We start from the raw sequence: 13,745 nt of genomic DNA on the forward strand, positions 1-13,745 counted from the left end.
GTGACAGAAGCTGGAGATCCCCTGTACAATAGGTTTCAAGATGCCTTCCACATAGCCGGAGAGATTCTCTCATAGGGTCCCATTGCCCGACACGATGGGACGTCCTGGTGTGTTGGCTTTGTGTACCTTTTGGAAGGCAGTAGAAGTCACCTACACGAGAAGTACGTGGGATGAGGGCATGTAGGGAACTCTGAAGGACTGGATCCAAAGTTCTGATCAGTGTGTTTAATTCACGGGTGTGTTCTTTGGTCGGATCAGCTGGTAGTTGCCTGTAGTGTTCCTGGTTGTTCAGTTGTCGGTACACTTCCTTGCAGTAATCTGTTCTATTCCGAATGACAGTGGCTCCTCCTTTATCTGCTGGTTTCATGACAATGTTGTGATTGGTTTTGAGGCGCTAGATGGCATTGTGTTGTGAACGGACGATGTTTTGTTCTACCTTTTGGGTACGGCTGATGAATCTGGCATTTATATATTTCCTGACAGTTTGAGCATACATGTCAAGCCCAGGGCAGCTGCCTTCCGGTGGGGTCCAAGTTGATCGCTCCGCTACAGATCCGTGTCACACGCGCGCGCACACACACACTTAAGACACTCTGCACTCACTATATACACACACACACACACACACACACACACACACACACACACAGACAAAGACCCACATGCACACACATTCTGTGGGGTGAATTTGTAATTGCAGGGTTACATTGTACTTTGCTCAAAAATTGCATGAATTCATGTAAAACTCCGTGACCTCACTTTTTACATTAGAATCAATCTAAACATCATGGCATAGATAGAGAACACAGGGGGCCAACACCTTCAACATATTGTCTAGCTATCACCATTGTTAACAGCAAACCCAAGAATGCAACTTTTTAATTAATAAAAAAGGTTTTGTGATTTACACATGAAAGAAGTGAAACTATCACTGTATTCTAACAGGTGAAAGGCTGAACAATCAATTTTTCAATGTATAATTTCAGTTAGGTCACACTAACTTTTTGCTATAAATTCTGCGTATTAGGATTGAGTCCTCCACTACCACCTGATGAAGGAGCGTCGCTCCAAGAGCTAGTGTGCTTCCAATTAAACCTGTTGGACTCTCACCTGGTGTTTTGTGATTTTTAACAGCATTTATGGCAGATATAATCCGCAGTAACCCTTAAACTCTGTTAGCTCTCACATCTGACAAGAAGCATATTTCACTCTAATAAAGGCCATTTTTGGTTCTTCACAATCTACAGACCCAGAAAGTAACACCGTCTTAGAACATAGACATAGACCGACTCCCACAGCTACCTGGACTACACCTCCTCCCACCCTGCCCCCTGTAAAAACGCCATCCCATTCTCCCAATTCCTTCGTCTCCGCCGCATCTGCTCCCAGGAGGACCAGTTCCAAAAACGCACAACCCAGATGGCCTCCTTCTTCAAGGACCGCAATTTCCCCCCCAACGTGGTCGACGATGCCCTCCACCGCATCTCTTCCACTTCCCGCTCCTCCGCCCTTGAGCCCCGCCCCTCCAACCGCCACCAGGACAGAACCCCACTGGTCCTCACCTACCACCCCACCAATCTCCATGTACAGCACATCATCCGCCGTCACTTCCGCCACCTCCAAACGGACCCCACCACCAAGGATATATTTCCCTCCCCTATCAGCATTCCATAAAGACCACTCCCTCCAGACTCCCTCGTCAGGTCCACACCCCCCACCAACCCAACCTCCACTCCCGGCACCTTCCCCTGCAACCGCAGGAGGTGCAAGACTTGCGCCCACACCTCCCCCCTCACCAAGGCCCCAAAGGAAACTTCCATATCCACCACAGATTCACCTGCACCTCCACACACATCATCTATTGCATCCTCTGCACCCGATGTGGCCTCCTCTATATTGGGGAGACAGGCCGGCTACTTGCGGAGCGTTTCAGAGAACACCTCTGGGACACCCGGACCAACCAACCCAACCACCCTGTGGCTCAACATTTCAATTCCCCCTCCCACTCCGCCAAGGATATGCAGGTCTTTGGACTCCTCCATCGCCAGACCACAACAAAACGACGGTTGGAGGAAGAGCGCCTCATCTTCCGCCTAGGAACCCTCCAACCACAAGGGATGAACTCGGATTTCACCAGTTTCCTCATTTCCCCTCCCCCAACCTTGTCTCAGTCTAATCCATCGAATTCAGCACCGCCTTCCTAACCTGCAATCTTCTTCCCAACCTCTCACCCTCACCTTGACCTCTTTCCACCTATCACATTTCCGACACCCCTCCCCCAAGTCCCTCCTCCCTACCTTTTATCTTAGCCTGCTGGACAAAAACTTTCCTCATTCCTGAAGAAGGGCTTATGCCCGAAACGTCGATTCTCCTGTTCACTGGATGCTGCCTGACCTGCTGCGCTTTTCCAGCAACACATTTTCAGCTCTGATCTCCAGCATCTGCAGACCTCACTTTCTCCATAAAGAGGGAGAGTCCACCACTGCTACTGGCAGGGCATTCCATGAACTCACGACTCGCCGAGTAAAGAATCTGCCCCTAACATCTGTCCTACACCTACCACCCCTTAATTTAAAGCTATGCCCCCTCGTAATAGCTGACTCCATACGTGGAAAAAGGTTCTCATGGTCAACCCTATCTAAACCCCTAATCATCTTGTACACCTCTATCAAGTCACCCCTAAACCTCCTTTCCTCCAATGAAAACAGCCCCAAGTGCCTCAGCCTTTCCTCATATGATCTTTCTGCCATACCAGGCAACATCCTGGTAAACCTCCTCTGCACCCGTTCCAGTGCCTCCACATCCTTCCTATAGTATGGCGACCAAAACTACACACAATACTCCAGATGCGGCCGCACCAGAGTCTTATACAACTGCAACATGACCTCAGTACTCCGGAACTCAATTCCTCTACCAATAAAAGCCATATGCCTTCTTCACCGCACTATTTACCTGGGTGGCAACTTTCAGAGATCTGCGTACATAGACACCAAGATCCCTCTGCTCATCCACACTACCAAGTATCCGACCATTAGCCCAGTACCCCATCTTTTTGTTACTCTTACCAAAGTGAATCACCCTCACACTTGGCTACATTGAACTCCATTTGCCACCTTTCTGCCCAGCTCTGCAGCTTATCCATATCCCGCTGTAACCTGCCACATCCTTCCTCACTGTCAACAAATCCACCGACTTTCGTATCATCCGCAAACTTGCTCACCCAACCTTCTAGCCCCTCCTCCAAGTCATTTATAAAAATGACAAACAGCAACGGTCCCAAAACAGATCCTTGCGGAACACCGCTAGTAACTGCACTCCAAGATGAACCTTTACCATCATCTACTACCCTCTGTCTTCTTCCAGCCAGCCAATTCCTAATCCAAACCTCCAACTCACCCTCAATGCCATACCTCCGTATTTTTTGCAGTAGCCTACCATGGGGAACCTTATCAAACACCTTACTAAAATCCATATACACCACATCTACTGATTTACCCTCGTCTACCTCCTTCGTCACCTTCTCAAAGAATTCAGTAAGGGCACGACCTGCCCTTCACAAAACCATGCTGACTATCCTCTATTCCTTATTGTCTTATTCCTCTACAAACACTGCCGCAGGGAAAATGAATAGTTATGGCTTATATTTTAAGTTTAATTAAAAGGCTCATCTCCAAAAAACAGTCAAGAAAGAACCCACTCTACTCACTACTGCAGACAATCTCTCCAATACAGTTTCCATCTCAAAAGCACTACATGTCTTACTGCACTTTACAGTTGAACACCATAGCTTTCTTGATTTACCCAAGCTCCTGCTGCAAAACATCCCATTTTCAGATAGGATCCTCATGAATACATTGCACCAGGAAGAACAGCACTCAACAGTGGTAAATTTAGCAACCAAACCATTTATATAAACAATAAAAAAAAAAAAGACAGCAAGCAGGAAAATTTCTTCTCTAGACTAAAGGCAACTTTGCTGACTCTGGTACATTCGCAGAATGAAAGGTCAATATGTGTCGAAGGATTTTCTACATAAATGGAGCAACTAGAGAGAAAGAGAGAAGCCCAAAGCTCTGCTTCAGGATACACGATAACATGAAACAATTGGCTTATACATTAATTTCTGTGCTAGAAAGGCACTAGTTGGTCAGAGGGGGAAATATAAACATCACCTGCGAGCTGTGTGCATCACCACGATGATCAATAGCTGGCAAAAGGCACCAGTTGCATGCCCAACAATTTACATTGACGGCTCAATTCTGAAGGGGTCCACTCCAGCATACATGAAGGATAATATGCAATTAAAGCAAATACGTGCCCCCAATTCATTTATCTTAGCAGCTCTTTATCCTCAAGCTGTTTCACTCAGCCATTAGAAAGTTAATAAAGATACTACTTTATTAAAATAAGATGAGACCACAACAAAAATTACAATCTGATGTCACAACCTCAAAGATGGGCATTTAGCTAGTTAGGTCTGTGACAAGAGCAATTTACTAATCTAAGTAATAATGCATATTTTCCTGCTTCAGATTATTATTCAATTCCCTTCTAATAACTGATCGAATTACCTTTATACTCAGGCAATGCACTCCAGATCCCGAACACAACATCTTAAATAGCTTTTCCCCACATTGTCTTTTCTACTTTGGCCAGTAACCCTAAATCGGTGTCCTCTGATTTTCAATCCTATCACCAACGGGCATAAATTCCCCATCCTGAGCGACCATAACTTTAAAACACCTCTATAAAATCCCTACTCAACCTTATTTTCTCCAAGGACAGCTATCTATAATACAACTGAACCTCCTCATTCCTGGAAACATTGCTGTTAATCCTTTCAGCACCATTCTTAATGTTTTCACATCCACACCACATGGTGCGGTGCCCAGAACTGCAGACAGTTGGCAGTTGAAGTTGATTCATCAAATGATTCATCATAACCTCCTTGCTTTTATATGTATCTACTTATGGACAACTGTTCTGCACGCCTTTTAAAATCACAACTTGCACTACCACCTTAAAACATTATGCACATTAATTCACAAGTATATTGATGAACCTGCCTTTATGATTGTAAAATCAATAACACTTTCTCCTCAATCTCCTATTCAACTACGTCTACTTTCACCAGCTTGTCCATGCCCTCGAAGACAAAAGTGAGGACGGCAGATGCTGGAGATTAGAGCCAAAATTAGAGAGTGGTGCCAGAAAAGCACAGATCAGGCAGCATCTCAGAAGCAGGAAAATACACGTTTCGGGCAAAAGCCCTTCATCAGGAATTCTGATTCCTGAAGGGCTTTTACCCGAAACACCGATTTTCCTGCTCCTCAGATGCTGCCTGACCTGCTGTGCTTTTCCAGCACCACTCTAATCTTGACCCCCATGCCCTCTTGAAGCTAGTCAATAACCTTCTCAGAAATCACACTATTGACAAGTCTGTCATATTGAAGCTGTGCCCGGCACATCCAAATCAAGGTCCTTAAACGTTGGTCAAAACAAAACTGGTCCTGATCGGTACGATCTTCGGGAAACCCCATTACATTTTATTCTTCAGTTTGCCTTTACTGTCACTCAGCCAACTTCATATCCAAACTGCCACTTCCACTTCCATTGAATGAACTTCCTGGCAAAGTTGAAGCTCATTGTGTAACACTTAAAAGACCTTGATAGAAGCCCATATTAAACTGCATTACCCTCAGCAATCCATTGTTATTGCATTTTAAAACAAAAGTCAGTCAAGTCTGAGTTGTCTTTGAACAAAATTAATCCACATATCTCCAAGTAATGGTTAAATTTAAAACTGACTCGGCAAGATGGCGGCGATTCTGTAGAACTGCTGTGGATAGCTCTGCCTAACAGCCAAGGTATGTATACTGGTGTTTTTTGCCATCCCTGGCCAACTTATGTGGTGGAATTATTAGTTTAAAACCTTACAGAACACATACTTGTTAATATTCGGGAGTGGGAAGGATGCCAAAGGGAAAAGAAGCAAGCAAACAGCAGCAGGGAGAACACTCCCCTGCATCACCTAGTACACCAGAGACTGCAGCAGCCTCTCCTGAACCCCCTGGGGACCTGACAGACTCACAGGATGTGGCTGTGGCGATGGAGAGACTTACCTTGAAAGTTGGGGCTGTGATTGAGGAAATCCGTGGGGAGATTCTTGGATGAAATCCAACCTATCGCATCCATGCTGCAGAAGAATGAACAGGAGATGCAGGGCCTCAGGGAGAGGCTGGAGGAGGTGGAGGGTCGAACTAAAGCCTTGGAAGCTTCGATGGAATCCTCATCCAGTCGGATCCAGGTGCTGCAGCGAGAGGTGCGGGCCTTGCGAGACCATATCGACGACCTTGAAAATGGTCAGAGGATAAATCTCTGAATTGTCAGGCTCCCTGAAGGCGAGGAATGTGGGCAGCCAGTCAGCTTCTTCGAAAACTGGCTGCCGAAGTTTTTGGGCCTTCACATCGAGTCCAGCAGGCTACAGATTGAAAGGGCTTATCGGGTTACAGTGCACAGGTCTGGGGTGGTGCAGCGTCCCCGCTCGTTCCAAGTGCACTTCCATTCATGAGGAGAAGCAAAAAGTCATATAAGCTTCCAGATCCCTGGGATAAGATCCGCAGGCTTGCTGTACAAGGGGTCAAAAGTCATGTTTTTTTTCCAGGATTTCTCTGCAGCTGTAATTCAAAAGAGGAAGTCCTTCGATTAAGTTAAAAAGAGGCTGAGGAACCTGGGCATCCAATACTCCATGAGATACCCCGCAGTGCTTTGTTTCAGCCACAAGGACTCAGTTTATACAACTGACTGAGCAGATAAGGCTAAAAACTTTGTGGACACTTAAGTAGACGGACTGGCCTGAAGAATATGGTTAATGTTTGTTCTCTTTTCTATATATTCCCCTATTTTTCCCTTCCTTTTTTTAAAAATTCCTTTCTTTCTCACAAATAATTTCCTTTTTGGAAAGGGGGGAAAAGACTTTGGAATAAGTTGTTTCTATTTTTTTTAAAATAACTGGATTTTCTGATGGGAAATTTTGTGGATGTTCTTTGTTGTCTCTCCCCCATTTTTTCTGTTTGCTCTGCTTCTCTGTTAGTCACAAGAAGGGGTGACATGAAGCCAGGGATGGGTGAAGTGCTCACCCTGACTTGGTCTTTTTTCTCTTGATTTAAGGATCATCTTGTTTTTTTTCTGGCCTACATCTAGGGCACGGTCCAGGTTTGAAGGAGCTGTGAAGGAGGGGATGGGTAGGGTTAGGGATTTCATCCAGAAGACTACACTTCTCACTAAACCATATAAGCCCAAAACAGAGAGGCTATTGCTACATTCCACAAGCATCCTTTCTATTAGTGCCCTCTATCAAAGTTTGAGAGAAGATTTGTAGCTCGGGTGCTCGTTGCTGTGGTTCTGTTCGCCGAGCTGGAAGTTTTTGTTGCAAACGTTTTGTCCCTTGTCTAGGTGACATCCTCAGTGCTTGGGAGCCTCCTGTGAAGCGCTTCTGTGGTGTTTCCTCCAGCATTTATCGTGGCCTGTCCCTGCCGCTTCCGGTTGTCAGTTTCTGCTGTCCGCTGTAGTGGCCGGTATATTGGGTCCAGGTCGATGTGTTTGTTGATGGAGTTTGTGGATGAGTGCCATGCTTCTAGGAATTCCCTGGCTGTTCTTTGTTTGGTTTGCCCTATAATGGTATCACTAATGGGACAACACATTAGTGGTACCATGGCAGCGCATGTCATCCACGTCCCACATCTCCGGCCTTGAACCCCACCCCTCCAAACGCAACAAGGACAAAACACCACCCCCCCACCTGTGTTGACATTTTCCACCGCAACAACCTCTGTATATAATCACATCATTCTCCACCATTTCAGCCAACTACAAAGAGACCTCACTAGAGATATATTTCGCTCCCCATCCCATCCGCTCTTCGTAAAGACCGTTCCCTTAGTGACTGCCTCATCAGGTCTATGTCCCCCAACAACCCACCCTCCCCTCCTGGCAAGTTGGCCTGCCACCGCAGGAACTGCAAAACCTGAGCCCACACCTTCCCCACCCCCACCTCCATCCATGGCCCCAAAAGGAGCCTTACACATCAATTTAAGTTTCACCTGCACTTCCAAATGTCTTTTACTGTATCCATTGCTCCTGATGCAGTCCTCTCTATATTGGGAAGGCAGGATGCTGACCCACAGAATGCTTCAGAGAACATCTCTGGGACACCTGCACCAACCAACCCCATTGCCCTGTGGCCAAATGCTTCAACTCCACTTCCCATTCCACAAAGGAGATGCAGGTCTTGGGCCTCCTCCATCACCACTCCTTGACTACCCAACCCCTGGAGGAAGAACGCCTCCAACCAATGGCATCAACGTGGATTTCACCAGTTTCATTTCCCATCCCCCTACCTCATCCCAGTTCTAACCTTCCAGCTCAGCACAGCCCTCATGACTGCCCATCTCCCTTCCCACTTATCCGCCCCACCCTACCGTCCGATGTATCACCATTACCCCCACCTCCATTCACCTATCGCACTCTGTTACCTTCCCCCTCCCCCCACATTTATCTCTCCACTCCAGAGGCTCCCAGCCTCATTCCTAATGAAGGGCTTTTGCCTGGAATGTCAATTTTCCTGCTCCTCGGATGCTGCCTGACCTGCTATGCTTTTCCAGCACCAACCTCTTGACTCTGATCTCCAGCATCTGCACTTCTCACTTGGTCGCCCCTCAAGGAAATCGTGTCTCTCGAGCATTTACTTATTACAATCACATTACCTGCTTTTAGCCAAACTCAAGATTACTTTGGTGCACATTTTAAATTTAAGTGCAAGATACATTAGTAAAAGATTGACAGGACTTGATTGGAAGAATGCTGAAAGCATGTTTCCTCTTGTCGCAGTATCCAGAACGAGGAGTCATTTTAAAAACAAAAGGAGGCAGGCATCCATTTAACAAAGAAGTTCATAGAATCCAGAGTGTGGAAACAAGCCATTTGACCCAACAAATTTACACAGACCCTCCGAAGAGTAACCCACCCAAACTCATTCCCTTATTATCCAATATTTACCCACTGACTAGAAGACCTAATATACACATCCCTGAACACTATGGGCAACTTAGCATGATCAATTCACCTGACCTGCGCATCTTTGGATTGTGGAAGGAAATGAGAGTACCTGGAGGAAACCCATGCAGACACAGAGAGAACGTGCAAACTCCACACAGACAGTCGCCCGAGACTGGAATCAAACACGGAACCCTGATGTGTGGCAGCAGTGCTTACCACTGAGATAAGAAATCATGTTTTTTTTCCTGAGGATTGAGACTTAGAACTATTTTCTCAGAAGGCAGTGGATACAGAATCTAATTATTTTTAACGGGTAGATTGGTTATTGATTACATAGGGAATGAAAAATATTTGGGAGCATGTAGCAATGTGGAATGGAGGTTAAATTTAGATCAAATCTTACTGATTGGCAGAGCAGGCTCAAAAGGGTGACTGGCCTACTCTTGATCCTTGTTTGTATGTACTAAGTTGGGCACTGTTCTTTGCACTCAAAGATGTAAACATTGCACCTGTTTCAATTTAAAATAGGCAACAACCATTCTCTGGATCACTACTTACAGAAATTAACATCTTGACGAGAGTCAACCTTGCGAGTTTAAACTGAAACAAAGCTTCAAAGTGCAATGACAAACCGCAGCAGGTTTGGCAACATAACAGGTGAAAGCAGAGTCAATGAGTCAGATAACTCTCATCAGAACTTTTTCAGGAGTTATTGGTCTCAATGTTAACTTTGCCTTGTGTGGTGTAAAATTATGTCCCAATACATGTGTGAATCATAATGTAACACATGTATTGGGCCAAGCAGTGGAATGTGGTGAAACGGTTAAAAATTATGTCCCAATACATGTGTGAATCTAACCGGAATGGAGGTGTTGCTTAGTCCCGTGTGAATCTTATTACACACCTCCCCGTGTGAATCTTCTTATCTGTATGTAACCAGAATGGAATGTGTTTTTTAGCCTTGCTCTGCTGTTCACATGAATGTTTATATCTGGAAAAGAGTATATCAGCTGGAAAAGTCTCCAGTTCGGTGAGTCTGCTCCGGGGTTACGGGAACCGCCGAGCGTGGGTTGTTGGCAACCGCTCTACGAGAACTGACGGCTCCCAGTTCCGGTAACATGTAGAGTGAGTATAAGCCAGACCCGGGAGTCTGCTCCGGGGTTACGTTTAACCGCCGAGCGTGGGTTGTTGGCAACCGCTCTACGAGAACTGACGGCTCCCAGTTCCGGTAACATGTAGAGCCTCTTGGTCGTTTGTTCTGTGTCAGACTACTCTCCTACGAACCTGACCTTGAGAATTTTTTAAAACACCTTGTTCCCCTAGATCTGCTGGGTTTTGTCAATTCACTTCTATTTTTGTTTCAGAATTGTACTACTTTGTTTTAGTTTACCTGAAAGTGAGCTATCATATTTATTACAATCTATATGGTCACATCTCTATCAAAGTTCGTTTGCAAATCAAATACTCCTTGCAAAAGTTGATAAAAACATTGTTCTCTTTTTCATAACTAGTCTTGTGAATACCCTGACAGCTGGAAAACTTGGACAAAATTAATCATTTTTCAACAAGACAGAAGACATGATTTTGTAATTCAACACTTGTCCAATTAAGAACCTGATTTTAGAATACAAAAAGCAGGAACTCTGCAGTTGAGATCCTGAAACAAAGAGAGGACCAATAGGAATTAATTTCAATTGCAGGACAGTGAAATTTTAAAGTGAAAGAGGAACAGGATGCAATATGAAAAGGTTACAGTAATGGATACAAAAGAGAGATGTATAGATACAATAGATAGCAACAGTGAAGCAAAAATCCTTTCTCTATTCAGAGCCAGAAAGTTACTAAAATTATAGTTAATATTACAGGTAAAACAAAAGCTGCCACAGCAAAAATTCCTCAAGCACTAAATTGTTTAAACAAATAACAACCTTTAGCTTTAATTCCACTTACTTATATTACATGTACAATTGGGCTGTGACTCTGTGACACTCTGCTCACAGTCACAGTGTACATACAGCTTAAACATCAAACAATAAAGTAGTGGAAAATGGCACTGGAACAGACTGGAGACATTTAAATACAAAAAGACCAAATATCCCAAGCCTCAATCCAGACAAAAAAAAAGTTATATGCACACAGAAGGGCACAGTTTCATAGCACAGTACAGGTGCTTCAGCCCTCGATGGTGTACCAATGTTTTATCCTACTCAGGATCCAGTGGTGCCACTTAAAGGCTCAGATGAAGAAGAATTTCTTCTCTCTGAGCTTTAAGAATTTTTGGAACTTCTTGTAACAGATAGCTGTGGAGAGCGGAGGCCTTGTACACTTTTAAGTACAATATAGGAACGAGAAGGAAAATGGACAAGAGAAATGTCGAATTAGGGATAATTATAGTAAAATGGTGGAGCAGGCCCGAACAACCGAGCGATCTACTCCTGTTCCTCTTTCTTACGGGCTTATGTTTTACAGTGACCATAACGAATCTTTACAAAACAGACTTTCAGACCTGATGCTTGTTGGGAAAACGTGCAATATAAAACTGAGAGATCACGTATAACTGTAGCTGCAGAGGCCTAAAACAAACCAGATGAAGGAAAGCCTGCCCATTACCGGCAGCAAAAAATAAACAGACACAATACACACACAAAACAAGACAGAGAACAACACCTTAAAACAACTACCTTTCCGGGGCATAACTTCACAAAACGAAAACGCAGACACCGCTCAGATTAAGGAAAAATCCAGTCGCTTTGAAAAGTCGATACCGGCGGAAGGAAAAAGTGAAGCCGTACCCCCCCCCACGTGACATCACCACGGCCCGCCTCCCGACGAAATGGGTGTGAATTCCTCGCTATCGATTGGCCAGTCTGCACGTTGACCGTCACCGCATCGCCGCGGTAACGGCCCTCCCATTGGTTCGTGTGTTCCCCGGCCTCACCCAGACGGGGTCGAAGAGGTGGGCGGGGTCTCAGGGAAAGGTCAAGGAGAGATCAGACGGCGCAGAGCATGACGGTTTTCTTTAAATGAACCTATCCGGAACGACCATAGCTCCCAGAGGGCGGTGCCTGGCGCGCGGAATGGCCGTTAACGGCGGCGCTTTCAAATTTTCCATCTTCCTCACCCCGTCAGGACCCATACGTATTAAATTTCAATATTCGTTATCTGTATTGTGCAACAAAGATCGATCAAAATGATTGATGTAGGTTAAAAGCCACCACGGGGATGACCAGCGAGCTCCAGTTGTGCAGCCGCTCATTGTCTGTCGGCGAGGATGAGTGGATAGTGTTGTTCGAGACGAGAGACTCTAAGGGTTATGGACGCTCTAACCCGTGTTTGAAAATACCTTCGTCCTTCTGTCAGGGGAGCTGGCGAGATGCCGGAGAGCATGTGACAATTGAGCTGTCAATCATCGCAGTTGATTCCGCCCATTGCTTTGCCAGCCAATCAGTAAGAGGTGGGCGGAGTCTTTCTGGGAATATATACCCTGCCCTTGAGAAGATTGTGGCGAATGGCATTTTTGAACCACCACGTACCTACGCTGCAGATGCATCCAATGTACTGTGCAGGATTTGATCCGGTGTTCCTGAAGGAATTGTGATACACTTCTAAGTCAGCATAAGACACAGAAATTAGGCCATTAAGCCCATACAGTGTGCTCCACCATTCAATCGTGGTTGATACGTTTCTCAACCCCATTCTCTCGCTTTCTCCCTGTAACCCTTGATACTCAAGAACGTATGTCTCAGTCTTAATTGTACTCAATGACCTAGCTCTAGAGCCTTCTTTGGCAAGGAATCCCATATATTCACCATTCTCTGGTTGAAGAAGTTTCTCCTTATCTCCATTCTAAAAGATCTTCCCTTTACTCTAAGGCTGTGCCCTCAGGTCCGAGTCTCTCCGACTAATGGAAACATTTTTCAAAAATTTACTCTGTCCAGTCCATTCAGTATTCTTTATGTTTCAATTAGATCCCCCTCATCTTTCAAAACTCCATCGAGTATAGACCCAGAGTCTCCAAACGTCCCTCATATGATAGACTTTTCATTCCTGGGACCATTCTTATTAACCTCCTTTGAACACGCCAGGGCCAGTAGATTCTTGCTGAGGTATGGGGCCCAAAACTGTGCACAATACTCTAAATGTGGTCTAACCAGAGCCTTATGGACCCTTAGAAGTATATCCCTACTTTATATTCAAGTCCTCTCAAAATAAATGCCACCATTGTATTTGCTTTCCTACCTGCAAGTTTACCTTAGAACATAGAACATAGAACATAGAAGAATACAGCGCAGTACAGGCCCTTGGGCCCTCGATGTTGCGCCGATCCAAGCCCACCTAAACTACACTAACCCACTATCCTCCATATACCTATCCAATGCCCTCTTAAATGCCCATAAAGAGGGAGAGTCCACCACTGTTACTGGCAGGGCATTCCATGAACTAACGACTCGCTGAGTGAAGAACCTACCCCTAACATCAGTCCTATATCTACCCCCCCTTAATTTAAAGCTATGCCCCCTTGTAATACCCGACTCAATACGCGGGAAAAGGTTCATACTGTCGACCCTATCTAACCCCCTAATCATCTTGTACACCTCAATCAAGTCACCCCTAAACCTTCTTTTCTCTAGTGAAAACAGCCCCAAGTGCCTCAGTCTTTCCTCATACGATTTTCCTTCCATACCAGG

General features: G+C 45.2%; 1 protein-coding gene across 1 annotated transcript in view; it reads right to left on the reverse strand.

Moving 5' to 3' along the window:
• rnf4 (ring finger protein 4) overlaps window positions 1-11,874 on the reverse strand; it is a 66,652-nt gene extending 54,778 nt beyond the window's left edge. Inside the window, exon 1 of the mRNA XM_043704051.2 lies at window positions 11,739-11,874. The gene's annotated coding sequence lies outside the window, so the exon portion shown is untranslated. The remainder of the gene's footprint in view (window positions 1-11,738) is intronic.
• Window positions 11,875-13,745: the final 1,871 nt, after the last annotated feature.

Source organism: Chiloscyllium plagiosum, unplaced genomic scaffold, assembly GCF_037043375.1.
Source record: "Chiloscyllium plagiosum isolate Xiang-an unplaced genomic scaffold, Cpla_swu_hap1 HiC_scaffold_2, whole genome shotgun sequence".
Lineage (NCBI taxonomy): Eukaryota > Metazoa > Chordata > Chondrichthyes > Orectolobiformes > Hemiscylliidae > Chiloscyllium > Chiloscyllium plagiosum.